Source organism: Thermobia domestica, chromosome 4 (genome assembly GCF_964235325.1).
Source record: "Thermobia domestica chromosome 4, izTheDome1.hap1.1, whole genome shotgun sequence".
In the NCBI taxonomy this organism is placed as follows: domain Eukaryota; kingdom Metazoa; phylum Arthropoda; class Insecta; order Zygentoma; family Lepismatidae; genus Thermobia; species Thermobia domestica.
Window position 1 is genome coordinate 289077974 of NC_137457.1, and position 15400 is coordinate 289093373.

The window sequence follows — 15400 nt, forward strand, 5'->3', positions numbered from 1 at the left end:
AGTACAATATTTGTAATTTCATTCTTGAAAAAAAAAAAATGCATGTACCTCTTAAACTGTTATGGTTATATCCGAAAACGAAACAAATCATTTTCATAGACGAGTAGCACGTAAACTTCTTCATATAACCCGCTTAAAGCTGGTTTGTTTGTAACCAGCTAGCTGAACAGGAAGCGGAAATGACGTTTACTTCACCAGCGTATTATGTGATATATTATGTTGTGCAGGCTTATGGTTCCAAAGTTAGTACAGTGAAATTTTGATTTGATTTTAAGGTTAGCGTCCCTTTCAGCAGCGAGGCTAAATGATACATGGACCTAAACTTAGGTATGTGTAAATGATCTGATTGGGAACAAATTTGCAATGATGGTAGGCCTTAACAAGCTATATAAACGTTTCAATTATAATGATGTGAGGGCTTCCAGTGTTGCCAACCGTAGTGGAATTCCGCTACGCGTAGCGACTTATCGTTGCCCTGGTGACAAAGCGGCGACGAATGAAAAATACGGAAAATGTAGCGACTTTTAAAAACCTATCCTAAAACTTCCAGTTTTCCCCATAGCTTGAAAGAAGTGGACAAATTAGGTTAGAAAACATTTCTTCTTTTCTAAAATGCTTATCATAGTTTTGTAGAGTTAAAGTACACAAATTTCAATAAACAGGGTTGTCCTGTTTTCGAGAACGCTGTGTGTGGGAGAAGAAGAGAAATGCCCAAGTGTTCATGCCTGCTCCTGCTGCTGCTGACTTCATTTAAAGTGGGATTCGAATTGAACTATAACTTGCATCTTTTGTTAATGTAACTGGTGACCAGCATCTACAAGAAGCCATCTAGAAGTTCTTTCGAGTTTCTTAATTTAAACCATAAATTATTTAAGCAAAATGTTAAGATTTTGAAGTAATGGGAGGCACTATGCAAACAGGTACGTACGCATGGGTGGGGATACGAGGACGAGTGATAACCCGAATTCCAACTTCTATATAAATTTGATATAACTTCATGAGGATTTTACAGAGTTAATATACAATTTATATTCAGGTTCAATTTAGACTCTAATTAGAAAAGAACTTTGAGATCATTCGCAATAAAATTCCTCAATACAGAGGCGACGTTAGGTGCGCGCTGGGCTAGTGCCAATAAATGACCCCCGGGGCCAGCGTACTGGTAAAAATTGCGATGTACTTTTGTATCTACTTCTTGGACGAACCATTCTCAAAACGCGGGGCTCCTGTAAGCGTGGGGCCTGGGGCGGTCGCCTAATTGGCCACCTCCAAACTCCGCTTCTGCCTGGATACGTGCCTGTATGGAAATCATCATATTTGTAGACCTGTATTATTTACATTTAACTTCATAAAATAGTTTTCCAAAAGTGCACATGTATTTGAGGAAAAAGTACTGATGTTTGTTTTCAAGAAATGTGCTTCTTAAAATAAGATTATATGCTGACAAGTGTATTGATGACAGGTTCGTAGCCATGTTTAAGAAGTGTCTTTAGATGTGCTAGATTTATGAGGTATATCTAATAAAAATCAAAGACTGTACTTAGATTAAATGTAATAAATATTTTTCGTCATAAAAATTTTAATAAATATTTCCTGTCATAGAAATTTTAAAATGTTAGGAAAAAATTCTAGAATTTCACCATCTCTCATGATTAATGAGGGCCAATCTTAAAATGTTCTGATATCTATGATTACTAAGAAATAGTCTTATAATGTCCTGATAAGCTCGTCGAATTGTAATCAAAGAGTCCCGGGTTTTATTAACGATGGGGACATAGGAAATATTTTTGAAGTTTTGTTAAAAGTGTTGTTTTTAACATCAAAGTTCAATTTTATAATGTAGCGGAAAACAGCAGAATTTCAGCAAGGTTAACGGAGAGTGACGGAATTTTGTCGGCACAGTAGCAACATTTCTAGTTGGGACCTGGTACCACAGTGGCTTACGGTTCCCAAGTTATGGACGATCAAATTTCGAGTCATATTATCGAAAGCAAAATCTCATTATCAAACTTATCTAATCGGAATCAAACATGGCATAGTTGTAGAAGCTCACCTACCACAAAATCATGTAAAACACTATGTTATGCGAGCTTATAATTCCCGAGTAAGGGGCGGTCCAATTTTGCGACTTATATTTTCAAAAATAGAAACCCACACATGTAAAATAATCCGATCGGGATCAAATTTGTCATGATGGTAGACCTTAAACAGCTACATGTGCGTATGGAGTATTGTGTTGTGGCTTACGGTTCTCAAAGTGTGAGCGGTCGAATTTTGCGTCATATTTTTGAAAGCAAAAAACACATACATCAAACTCATTCAATTGGGGTCAAACTTAACATAGTGGTAGAACATCGCCTAGTATAAAACCGTTTGAAAAACTATGTTGTAAAGGTTTATGGTTCCCGAGTTATGGACGGTCAAATTTTGTCACGTATTCCAAAATAAAAATCCATGCACTCGAACTCATCCGATTAGGATCAAATGGGCTTGATGGTACACTTTGATCTGTATATTAGTGTTTGAAATATTGTGCAGTCTTCGGGGTTCCTGAGGTATGCATAATTGAACTTCTAAATCATTGCACTAACAATGACATAATAAATACCATTAAATGCAATTCAATGTTAGTGTTGTGCAGAAAAATACAAATCTAATGTAGGATGACTTTTTACAACTGTGGGTGTTTCATTCGTAAACCTTGTATAATTTATATGCTGTGTAGAGTTATATCGGAATACATTTTTCAGCATTGTCGAAGCAGCAGAAAGAAATGTATATCAGTAAGCAGTACGTACTGGTAACACTGGTGCTGGTTTTCTGTGGAGTGGCGACTAATGTAAAAGCATTTTAAATGTAAGTATTATTAGTTTTACATCATATTGGTTAATACGAAAGATTATAAACTCTACAAATTGCATGTTTAAATGTGAGATTATATTCATAATTCCGTTTTTAAGGAAATTGCGAACAATGGTAATAAATCATGTCAGATGCGTTCAATACTTTGCGTGGCCATTCATGAGACATTCGAAATCAGATGTACCAGACTTGCATTATTCTAGCTGGGATTTAAGCCTTGCGTAATATAATCCAAGTAGACCTGCATCCCATGGGTTTTAAATATTGGGTAGGGACGAAATATAAACCGCAAGGAACGAACAATATAAAAATAATTACAAACTGGGGAGCTACAATTTGTTCCCACGGAAGAACCCTTCCGCTACCACTGTCTTCTGCTATTGTTTACATGCTATGGTTATAACGTGAACAGGTAACGCCAATGGGCATAAAGAAATTCGAAGAGAGTTCTGCATGGAAAATATTCAGGCAAAAATGCACATTATATTTAAAGAAATGTATACTCGGGAATTACATGGTGCCAAGGCGTATCAAATCAGTGCAGGTAAAATTAAGTAACAACGTTTTGCAAAATTTACAGATAAAATTAAACACTTCATAGAAAGACAAATTTCTGGAACTTAATACAGTTGTGTTCTAGGATTGAGTATAGCCCGCTCCCCCCAGTGATTTTTAACGAATCATAGTGATTCTAACGATTCATACTAGTTCATAATGAATCGGAATCGCATGTTATAAAGATTTAAGATGTAAATCTTGTGGTAAGGAAGTTTTAGTATAAGTAGTAGTAGTAGTAGTAGCAGTAGCAGTAGTAGTAATAGTAGTAGTAGTAGTGGTAGTTAGTAGCAATAGTAGTAGTAGTAGTAGGAACGGGTTAGAAGCCCCGCAGGGGTTGGTTGGGTTCTGTTCTCGATATAAGTAGTAGTAGTGATTCTTCCAGTTCCGGTGACAAAGAACTGGGGGGAGCGGGCTATACACAAGCCGTGTTCTATGTTTACAAGTATAGGGATACTAGTGTAAAGTCATTACAGTCGAAGAACAGTGTTTTCTCACTCCCCCACGCTTACGCGCAAACCTACCGAAGCTGAAACGCATGCCCCTTACTAGCGGGCCCATCAGTTCTTCTGTTAGGTATCATTCGTGCCTTTTAGTAGACACAGCATTTGGATGGTTCGCAACTTTTGCACTAGTTTTTATGGCATATGTCCAGAAGCACTATTTATACGCAAATCGTCAAAGAATTAAAACTTTTCCACAAATATTTTTGATGGTCCCTTTGAACTTTATCGGCAAGGTTTTAGAACACAGGTCCCCCCTTCCCATTTAGCTGTAATGTGTCATGCGGAGCTCTAACTCGCCTTCACTTGCTGACGCTCGCTCGACAGTTCTATGTGATTAAGTGTTGAACTTTGGTACAGAAAGGAACCAGCCTAGCTACTATCCAATATGGGGAGACCTGTGTTCTAGAATCTTCGCACTTTATCTATGCTAAGGGGAGAGGACACGGCGTCTTAGTAGTCCTTACCGTTTGGTGCATGTGCTTTCTCGCGGTACTCCCGTTTTCTTCCACATTCTCATTGAACTTTATCGGCAAGGTTTTAGAACACAGGTCCTTCCTTCCCATTTAACTGTAATAACGGAAAACAATGTGTCATGCGGAGATTCTAACCCGCCTTCACTCGCTAACGCTCGCTCGGCAATACTATATAAATTAAATGTTACAACTATGGTACAGAAAGGATCCAATCTAGCTACTAATCTATATAGGGGGACCTGTGTTCTAGAACCTTCTCTCCCGTTGCCTGGATGGCATAATCATGTAACATGGAACTGAAAGATTTCATTTTTATCCTAAGTGGGATATTGTTATGTCACCCAGTCCAAATATTTTGGAGAACAATAGAAAGAAAATTAGTAAAAGAATGATTTTTAAACAATACCTAGTGTAGTATACGTAAACTTAACCTGAACGATAAAATATAGGAATACATTACAGAGAAAGACTATCTAATGACTTCTAACATTTCACGTTTTAACCTTTAGGATTAACGTAGATACGTGATTAATGAAAGTGAATGATTGTAAAGTTATATTTCCTTCTTTGGTGCTCTTCCATCGAGAGTAGAACCCAGGCCATTTACACCATAGGCGCATGCGTACACTTGAGGGGAGGGAAGAATTTTATTTAAAAAAAATAAATATTTGTCTTTGCGTCAGATACGTATTTACATTTCAATTATCTCTCTCTCTCTAGATAAAAGAACTGATTGATCAACGCCCAGGACAAACTGCTGGAGCTAGAAAGTTGGAATTTGGACAGGGCATAGGATTTATAATTAAGGTCCATTAAGGAAGGATTTTTGGGATTTCGACAGGGAAGGGGAGGAAAAAGGGATGGCAGTTATCTTAAAATTTTCAATCTCGAAATCACTGGAGGTTGGAGTCATGAAATTTGCTGCTTGGACTCCAAAATTTAAAATAAATAGACAATTCTTTCACCATTATTTGATATTTGCTTTAGAAGGAAAGAAAAAACGAGGTTACAATGGTTATCGGGGTTATAATTGTTATTGGATGGCTATATATCGAAATTCGTCAAGGTTGTCATAAAATTTGTTATTTGATCTTTCATTTAAAATAATTAAAGACGTCTTTAATCATTTCTTGATATCTTTACTAGAAAGGAAGAAAAAATGTGGGTAGAAAATTGGTTGGGGGTTGCAGTTGTTAAAATATGATTGGTCATATCTCGAAAGCAATTGGTGTTAGAAACATGAAATGTGTTATTTGAAATTTTTATTTAAAATAATTAAAGGTTCTTTTCAGCGTGTTTTGATATTTCCCTTAGAAGAGAAGAAAGTGAGAGAGAGAGAGAGAGAAAACGGGGTTGGAATTGTTAAAATAAGGTGGCCATCTCGTGAAATTCCATAGGTGTAGGATATATGAGAAGTGCGTGACCGTAGACCTGGCAAATGCGGCGGTCTGGGGCAGTGTTTACCCAAGTGGACCCAGCCCGAAAAAACCTGCCGGGTTTTTTTCGGGCTGGACCTAATTGGTTTTTGTTAATATATTATTGGTGTAGCTAAGGTGATCACATTGAAAGTGACTTTTATCAGATTTTGGACTTTTCTTGGTCGAATTAGATGTTTTCACGTTAAAATATTGATCAATATTCAACGTAAGACCTTTTAAAGTTCTGAATGCACTGAATGAATAAAAAACTTAACTGTATAATTGAGATAATTATAAAAGAAAGTAATGTATGGATTATGCTTATTTGAAGTACAATATGCAATTTTATATTTTAGAAAACACTTTCCGTGAATAGTATTCTCTGCGACGCCGAGGGATGTTCTCTCTCATACGTTTGACGGGTTTAAGGCCATAGGGGTCGGTACTACCAGTAAATATGTAAATGTATTAGTATTGTTTCTTACCTTTGATGGTAACACAAGTATATTCTTAAGTAAAATTAGGTTTTACAACAACAACAATTTAGTTCAGTCATTTGTTGCTACTCTTCAAATAAACATTCTGTAGAATCAACACCAGCAATAGCGTAAAAATTCTTGTCAAATTTAAAAGCTTAATGTGCGGAGTTCCGAAGACTACGTAACGCTTACTATTTCAAGTACTGAATTCAAACTTCCATACTAGTGGAAGTTTCGATGTACTGTAAAGAAAGCTGCATTTTCGGGAAAACCCCATCGTGAAAGAATTGCTCAGGAAATTCCCGCAATTAAATACACAAAGTATCGAAATGAATACATAGACAATAAAACTATTTATTTTACGCTGGAAGATATTTAAAGACATTTTGAAACATTTACTTTATAAAATATGAATTATACCCTAGTTCATTGTTTTAAATTAATTTTCGGGAAAGAACCGTCTTGCGACAAGTGCTCAGGAAATTCCCATAATTGAACGCACAAAGCATCGGACGTGAACTTCAACAATAAAACCATTTATTTTACGCTGGAAAATAGTTATTTCATATAAGACATTTTGAAACATTTATTTTATAAAGCATGAATTATATCTTTGTTTTAAATTAATATATGAGGCGTATAGTTTCTAAATCCGCCATCTCCTTCATGAAATGTTTCGAGAAAAACAGGAAAAACTGATAACTCAGAGATTATGTGAGATGAAATTTTCTTTTTAGAAAGACTTTCCTGCTTTCTGGACATTCATTATAACTACCAAATGATAAAAATCTCTCTCATCATGTCGGGCATGGAAAGGAATACCAGTAAATCTACTTCATCTAATTTTTTTGAAAATTGGAGATGGCGGATTTAGAAACTATACGCCTCATATGTGATATTCGTATTTGGCGAATGTCACTGAGGCTCCTTTGATGACTCAATTTACATTTTTGTTCGCTTGTCTGCCTGTACCACACACACTATAGGTTACAGCTTTCTCTCTTTTAAGTTTAAATTTTCAGTGTACAGTGTGCACACTGAATTTTCTGTACAGATTTTGGCGGCATGGCAACGTAAAATTTCAAATCCGTGGCCATTTCTTTCAAAATAGCGGGTATCCACGCTACAAAGCGCAATTTTCGGTCTTTTAAGTTGAAATTATCAGAGTAGAATCAGGAGACACTTTAAATTAGTTGTATATATATTTTGGCGCCGATCTACCGTAAAATTTCAAAATGGTGGCCGTTTTTCAAAATATCGTGTATCTACGCTACAGAGTGTAATTTTTTTGACTTTTAAGTTGAAATTTTGAGAGTAAAAGCACGAGACATTGTAAATTTACTGTATATATTTTCTTGATGTTCTAATGTAAAATTTCAAAATGGCGGTCATTTTTTCAAAACAGGAGTGAATAGAAAATTGTTGTAAGTTGTAACAATGGCAATCTTGACATATAAACAATATTTTAACACTTTTACCCCAAAGACATCGAAATATTTCGAAAAAAAAAAAAACGAAAAAACCCATATGGGCCCAGGGTTTTTTTTTTAATAAACCTGGTCTGGGGACGAAGGATTCAGCTAGCAGGAAACTAGTACCGGTATATATTACACGTTTAAGGACCGAGGTTAAAAGTTTTAAGGTGTCCGAACCACGATAATGCGTTTGAATGCTCTCCCACCGGCAATGGAACTCGGGACTCTGTTCCGAAGGTGGATGCTGTAGCCATTAGTTTTCTGGGGGAAGCCATTCTAATGGTAGTGGTGGAATAAGAGTATATAGTGAAGCTACAAAGTCTTTAATGAGTTCTGTAAGGGAAAATTAACATTCTTTGGTTTATTTGTTATACATAAGAACAGGAGAAGTACGACTCGAAACCGATATATGATCAGACTCCGAAAGCCACAATAATAATAATAATAATAATGTTAAAAATAAAATAAATAAATAAACGAAACGAGATTCGTACTTCTTTTTTCCGGTACTTTGAACGTTATAATCACTATATTTAGGAATATAGCCTGTGCTGTTAAAGAATGTCACTTTAATATCATTTTTACTTTCAAAACTAAAGTAATTTTAAGCAGTCAGGAAGGATAATTTTACAACATGCAATTCTCTCTGTGAATCTACATTCTTCGTCTGTGCAGTACCGGTGATATTGAAGAATGGCATTGTGTCGTTAGGAGATGTGAAGTAAGTTTACAGGAGAAATTCCAAAGCCGTTGGGCAACATAACAGACCCTGTCGAAACCGTTTGGCATTATTGTTTTAGTGCTCCAGCTGGAAATTATTGTATAATACTGAAGAAATGTAAAAGTTCCTTTTTACATCTTCAAGATTTCATCCCTATTATCCGGGTGTACGAGGTGATAAGGCTAACTGGCCAAACTCTTAAAAACTAGCTAGATCGAGGGAAAAAAATGAATAGTGTTTATTAATAGAAGCGCTTATGAAATGTCTTTTAAGACTGATTTTATATGCAGTTTGTATTCATTTAATGTTTGTAAATTCTCAAGACAGTAGCACATCTTAATGTGTACGCGTGAATGTTAGACATGTTATTCTTTGATATTTGTTATTAATTGGTCTTCTACTTAACAGTGTTTACGTGCTAGTTTTTACGAATGTTCAATTATTATTATTATTATTATTATTATTATGAATATAATAATAATAATAATAATAATAATAATAATAATAATAATAATAATAATAATAATAATAATAAAGAAATATATGTAGTACGGTGAACCAAGTGAGGAAAGGGTTGGCTATGAGAGGTGAATAGAGACCGGATAAAAGAAAAAGGAAGTATAGATTACGACAGGCATTCTGGGCAGATAACGTCCAGAAATCACTTATTCCTCTGTTTTTTTCGTTTTTAACCCATTAGTTTCTGTGCATTCTTTCTATTAAAATATTGAAAAAGACTGATTTTTCAACGTATTTTACAGGCTGTTGAATATCCAAGCTCCGAGCATGAGTTGTATATGACACTTGCTTTTTTTATTTATTTATTATTATTATTAGTTCGCCGTAGTACTAGAATTTTGTTTTAGTAGGACACTGGGAATACTGGAAATATCCAAGTCAACTCCAGTAGGCAGCCTGTATTTTCACTAAAATATTTTCCATATAAAACATTACTGTGCAATAGTTCTAGGAACGGATCACTCGAACTGGAGGAGAAAGAAAATTGCGTCCACCGATTTGTCGTTTTTCTTCCCTAGCGAGTGAGTCTTTGATTATTAAACTTCATATATATATATATATATATATATATATATATATATATATATATATATATATATATATATATTTCTCTTTAGGATGCAGGAAGTAAATCAGGGTGTATATCGGTCACGAAAGTCATGAAAAGTCACGAAATCAGAAAACGGTCATGAAAGTCTTGAAAAAACCACGAAATTTAGCTTTTGGGTCACGAATTTTATTTATCTGCACAAATATAAGCACAGACGGGAAAATATTGCTCTATAAAACGTCAAAATGCACCACCAAAAATGTCAATGGTCGGCTTTAGACGCTAATAAATCACAAGTAAAGCATTCTTCTATCTCATGCATGAAAATTCGGTCTAATTCGCACCCAAATTCACTCTTGAGAATATTAGGAAATTTTATGGTTTGGTAAAGAAAAATTCACGAAATTTCATTTTGCTATTTTGTGTTATAATAAGAAAAGAAAGATGGAGTGTAGTGTTATTACTTCATTAAAGATAATATATATCTATAATATATATATATATATATATATATATATATATATATAAATTCATAGGGAAAAAGGATGCTTTTTTTCTCCCGAACCTTTACATCTTTAATGAATAACAACTGTAATCCCGCTCAAAAAAACCTAAAATTTCTCAGACAAAAAAACATAGGAATAAACTTCGTTCTTTAAAAAGAGATGATTTCCCCCCCGAATCTAGTGTATCTTTAATGAATTGCAACTATAATCCCGCTAAACGCTAATGACAACTGATTCGAGATAATGTTACGAAACTCACCCTATCGCAAGAAAGAAAGAATAAACTGCAAGAAGAGCTACATTATTTAAAAATTTGTCAATAGACTTTCTTTTGAGCGTAGGTAAATCGAACAATATTCATTATAAAAAAACTTACCAAAATTATATAACTACAGGGAATTGAAATAAAACAGATGAGACTGGAAAGCAATGTTTAATTATTATTATTCATCATCTACATAAGACTGGTTAGTTCTCGTGTAAAGAGTATTTAAGTACAAGGGACATTTTATGGAGGAATATTAGAAGTAAGAAAGATAATGCTCTTAGGAGGAAGATAAGCTAGAAGATGTAGTTTTACAGCCAATGTTAGTTTTCTGCAAAAGATGTATCCTGAAGAATGCAATAACTTTTTGTCGAAATATGCACTTTTAGATAATTTTTAGATACTTTTTAAATAAGTATTGAATATACATCCTATTAAATCAAGTAGCTAAAGCTGACAGTCTTATTTCCATCTTTTTTTTTTTTTTTTTTTTTTTTTTTTTTTTTTTTTTTTTTGTCAGCTGGAGTTGAGATTGTAATACCTAGTTATAGTAATGTACTAGTCGACACAGACTATTTAGTTATACAGTAAAATTTCTCTCAAGCGGAATCGAACGAGACTCGCAAAAGTCGCCATTAAAGAAAGGTTTCCTTTTGATGAAGGTAGACCTATGCTTAAAAAAAAATAAAACTATTTTCATGGATATATTGAGATGAAATAACATGCTGTGTGTACTTTATTCAATTAACGTATATTTATTTCTGCTATGAATTAATAAATAGAAATATTGTAAACATGTTTTCATTATTTTTTCGCATTAGTCAAAGAAAGTTCTTTATGCACATCTCCTTTAGTGTGAGAAACCACACTGTGTATGTAGTCATATCGCCGTAATTCAATTTTCTGCTTGTCTCAAACTTTGGACAGCTTCCTGATAAATTTTTAGCCTACATTCTTCTTCCAACTCATTGTGTTTGTGTTTTTAGAATACTGGCATTTGAAAATAAAGAATGAGTTACTGGCATTTGAAAATAACTCTATGATAATTGCGTCTTATGCCATCAAGGCATCACATGGTGGAACGGGCTTGGTCGACTAAAGGCTAAATGTGTAAGACAAAAGAAGGAAACCCTTTTCGCAGACAACGTAGTGTATTTACCTAACCTCCCACAGGGGTCTTAACATTTTCTAAACGCTGCATTCTGAAATGTGAAATTTTCCGTTTAAAAGCCTATTTTGAGCTCTGTTGTCCGCGCAACAGTTTTCGTTTAATGAAGGGAATTATTCAATTTATGGTACCGTGAAATGTTTCCGTTTAATAAGGAGTTCGTTGAAGACAGTTTTTACTGTATAAATAAAAACACTTCTATACATAAACACAAATTGACTTGTGTCATTCATCGTCCATTGCTCTCCGAATAGAGGCAACAGCCACATTTTAGAGAATTGCTTTCTTATATGCATGTTTGTAACTGTAGTAAATAACTCTTTTCATCTTTTCTGAGAGAAAAGCACTCTGTCCCGAATTAGGTGGAACATGAAGAATTAAAAAATACAATCAACACCCCAAATTACTCTTAAAAGGGACGCCAAATTCCACAAAACACTTACAGAATATGAGAGTGATATTTGTAAATTTCGACCCACGATGTATACCTATTATGACTGTTGAGATGTCAGTATGATTCTATCGCTAAAGTTTTTCGTGTTGGCAGCAGTGAAATCACAGCAAATTATTCCGGAATCCTTCATTGTTCCAGAAGAATAAAAACGTTTCACCAGTCCCAACTTCAATTTATCGTTTTTATTCGATCACATTTGGTACATTGGTCTGAGGTTTTTTAAGCAAAACTATTATGAAAGATTCCAGACCCAAAGAGGCGTGTTCTCCTTTTCAGGATATGTAGTATTATCTTTAGAAATAACTGTGCGATTCTCAGAATTTATAGGATTGGAGTTTCTGAGGAAAAAGAAAAAAACTTGCAATCAAGACATTAACTACGAAAGTTAAAACACGAGCATTATTTATAAAACCTGTTAAACTTAAAAAAAATGAAAAAATAAAATAAAGCGGAAGTTTTCCACCTTGGGGAATGTAGTACTGTATGATACTGGTCAACAGTTAAAAGAAAAATTTTGGGGAAACTTGGACACACATTTCCAAACGGAGAATCATTTTAATCAGTAAAGTAATGTCTTTCAAATAAAACAGAAAGCAACAAAATATCTTGAACCGTTCCAGAGACAGAGCGTTTTAATATATTGTCGAAAATCGGACGTGAGAAGTGGCACCCGAGGCGCCATCTCTGGCGGGCTATATTCGAGCGTTTTTTTTTTTTTTTTTTGAACAAAGCGAAAAAATACGGGTTTCTTTGTCCTGAATATTAACATCTGACGGAACTATCAAGATAATCCCCTGCCTGAATTGAGGTGGACTATGCCAGATGTGAAACATGGGAATGCCGCAAGGAAGTATACTAGAGCCATTGCTCTTCTTACTATATACTCATATAAATGATCTTCTCAGTTTTTTGGAGTTTCTGGGCCGCGGTGGCTCAGTGGTAGAGCGTTGACCTCTTGTGCTTGGGGTCCCTGGTTCGATCCCAGCTCGTGCCAAGTGAACTTTGTGGTGGACAAACACCGTGTGCGTAGTTTTCCTCGGGGTTCTCCTGTTTCCTCTCACTCTTCATTTCACCATTTTCAGTCATTTCTCATCATCACCGTCTTCTTTAGTCTAATCGGCATAATCGTGGGACGTAAAACTCAAAAATTTCATTTTTTCATTTTTTTTTTTTTTTTTTTTGAGTTTCTTCTATATATGATTAGTATGAATCGAGTTATAGTCCATACTAATAACTCGAAATGGTATGAAGATATTACAACAAAACTGGATCTCCAAAAGTGGTTTGAGCAAAATAGACTTGTGCTAAATGAATCAGAGACAATATATGTAATTTTCCAACCACCGAATGACAACAGACTGAATGAAGTAAACATAAGCCTAGGAAATAAGATCATACAAGCACAACATAGTCAAGTTTAAGTATAATACTGTACTAGATCAGAATTTCAAGTTTGATAATAACATAAATCAACTGTGTAAAAATTCATAATGCACTTTCCATATTGCTATTTAATTGGTCAAATGAGAAATTAAAACATTATATTATGCGAGTATGGAATCTCATATAGAACGGTTAATATTACAAGAACAGGTAAAATATTCAAAGTACAATAGAAAATTATCAGAAGTATCTCACGAAATAATTAAAATAACTGCAAACCATTATTTGGAAAATTAAATGTAGTAATTTTACTATCGCTTTATATAATAGACGAATGTGTAATGTACGTAAAACAAAACCAAGAAATATACAAAAATGTAAATGTACATTACAACGGTACGTTGTATATTTGTACATTGTTATCACTTGTAAATTTTGTAAATTTGGTCGTAAAGTATTTTTATATATGTACTAAACTATGTTATTTGAAGAAGAAAAAGAAGTTAGTTAGATATAATATCGATATAAAGAAGATATTCATATGTTGTCATAGTTTTTAAATAATATGATTTTTGTGGGTCGTTGTCAGGACAACCAGATAAAAATAAATGAAATAATTGCAACGTAGCTTCGCCTTGTTTAATGGCTCAATAACAATAATTTTTAAGAACCGTTTTAACATAATCATAATGTAAGAGCTAAAGGCAATGCACATGTTCCTTGATGTAAACTGAAAAAATATAGGACACTTGGACATCCATTAAATGGTTCAATTGCCACAAACCATTAAATGAATAAAGATGTTGAGGGGCATGGTGGTTTGGTGGTACAGCGCTTACCTCTGGTGCGTGGGGTCCCAGTTCAATCCCCAGCCAAGTAAGCTTGTGGACAGTATCGTGCCCATGTGTTTTCTCGTTTCCTCCCACTTTCTCATTCCACAAATTCTTTCATCATCATTCATTTGCTTTATTCCTTAGCGCAAAGGGCATAATCGTGGGATGTTAGACTTGCTTTCATTTTCATGTTTGAATCAAGATGTTAATAAGTTTAAGGCAGTAGCAAGAAAATTCTACTAAATGGTGCATTTTATTTTGTCGGCGAGCTTCTTAATCAAGAACATAAAAATAATTCTAAGATAACTATAGCAATTATTGTCTGTTTTACTGAGTGCCATTCATATACGTCAACTGAGAACATGACATAAACGTATTTTTAATATTATAAGAAAATAGATATATGGCTTTCGTGCTTCCGTATCTGTTCCTTTGTTCATATGAATTTCTAGTTCTATGCCTCAGATTATGCTCTTTAGAGTAACGAAAACGAGTGGACAATGAAAGTTAATGAATTTGAAAGAATTGACCGAGTGGGAATGCTAGTTGGAGCAGGAGAACCTCGCGAAAACCCATGGGCACGAATTTGTACACTGCAAACTCACATGGCCTGAGATCAACGCAGGGACCTCTCACACTAGAAGTAAGCGCTCTTCCACTGAGCTACCGTGGCTTCTGGGATCGATGCCGGGACCCCTCACAGCAAAAGTAAGTGGTCTTCCACTGAGCTACCGCGACTCCTTCGATCGATGCACACTGTTAAAAATAATTTCTTAAATTTGAGAAACCGTTTCTTATCTGTGCACCGAGACAATATCTTCTTAGAAATGGGATTTAGCAATTCTCATTTATAAAGAAAGCAACGGTCTGGTGTCTCGTTCCGCTTTACACAACCTCCTCTACTTTTCTCATTTCTCATTAATGAGACTTTCAAACTCTTGTTTCTAAGAAATGATGTTCTCGGTGCACAGATGAGAAACGGCTTATCAGATTTAAGAAAGTATTTTTAACAGTGCAGGCACCCCTTACACCAGAAGTGAGCGCTCTTCCACTAAGCTACTGTGGTTTCTGGGATCGACGTAGGGACCCCTCACACCAAAAGTAAGCGTTCTTCTACTGAGCTACTGTAGCTCCTTCTTTGTTCAAAGCAATATGGTTCTTTTTGCCTACAATTTTGAAGTTAGGCAACCCAAATAAGAAAGTGAATATTTTCAGGAATTGATAAGGTTGGAT

General features: G+C 34.8%; 1 protein-coding gene across 5 annotated transcripts in view; it reads left to right on the forward strand.

The window, feature by feature from the left end:
• The first annotated feature begins 2054 nt into the window (after positions 1-2054).
• Positions 2055-15400, forward strand: part of LOC145684150 (uncharacterized) — a 183169-nt gene continuing 169823 nt past the window's right edge. The window contains exon 1 of one of the 5 annotated variants that reach the window (XM_081756104.1): positions 2055-2856. The gene's annotated coding sequence lies outside the window, so the exon portion shown is untranslated. Of the gene's footprint in view, positions 2857-3045; positions 3407-15400 lie in introns of those variants that run through there. The other 4 variants (XM_081756103.1, XM_081756100.1, XM_081756101.1 and 1 more) reach the window with 4 other exon arrangements.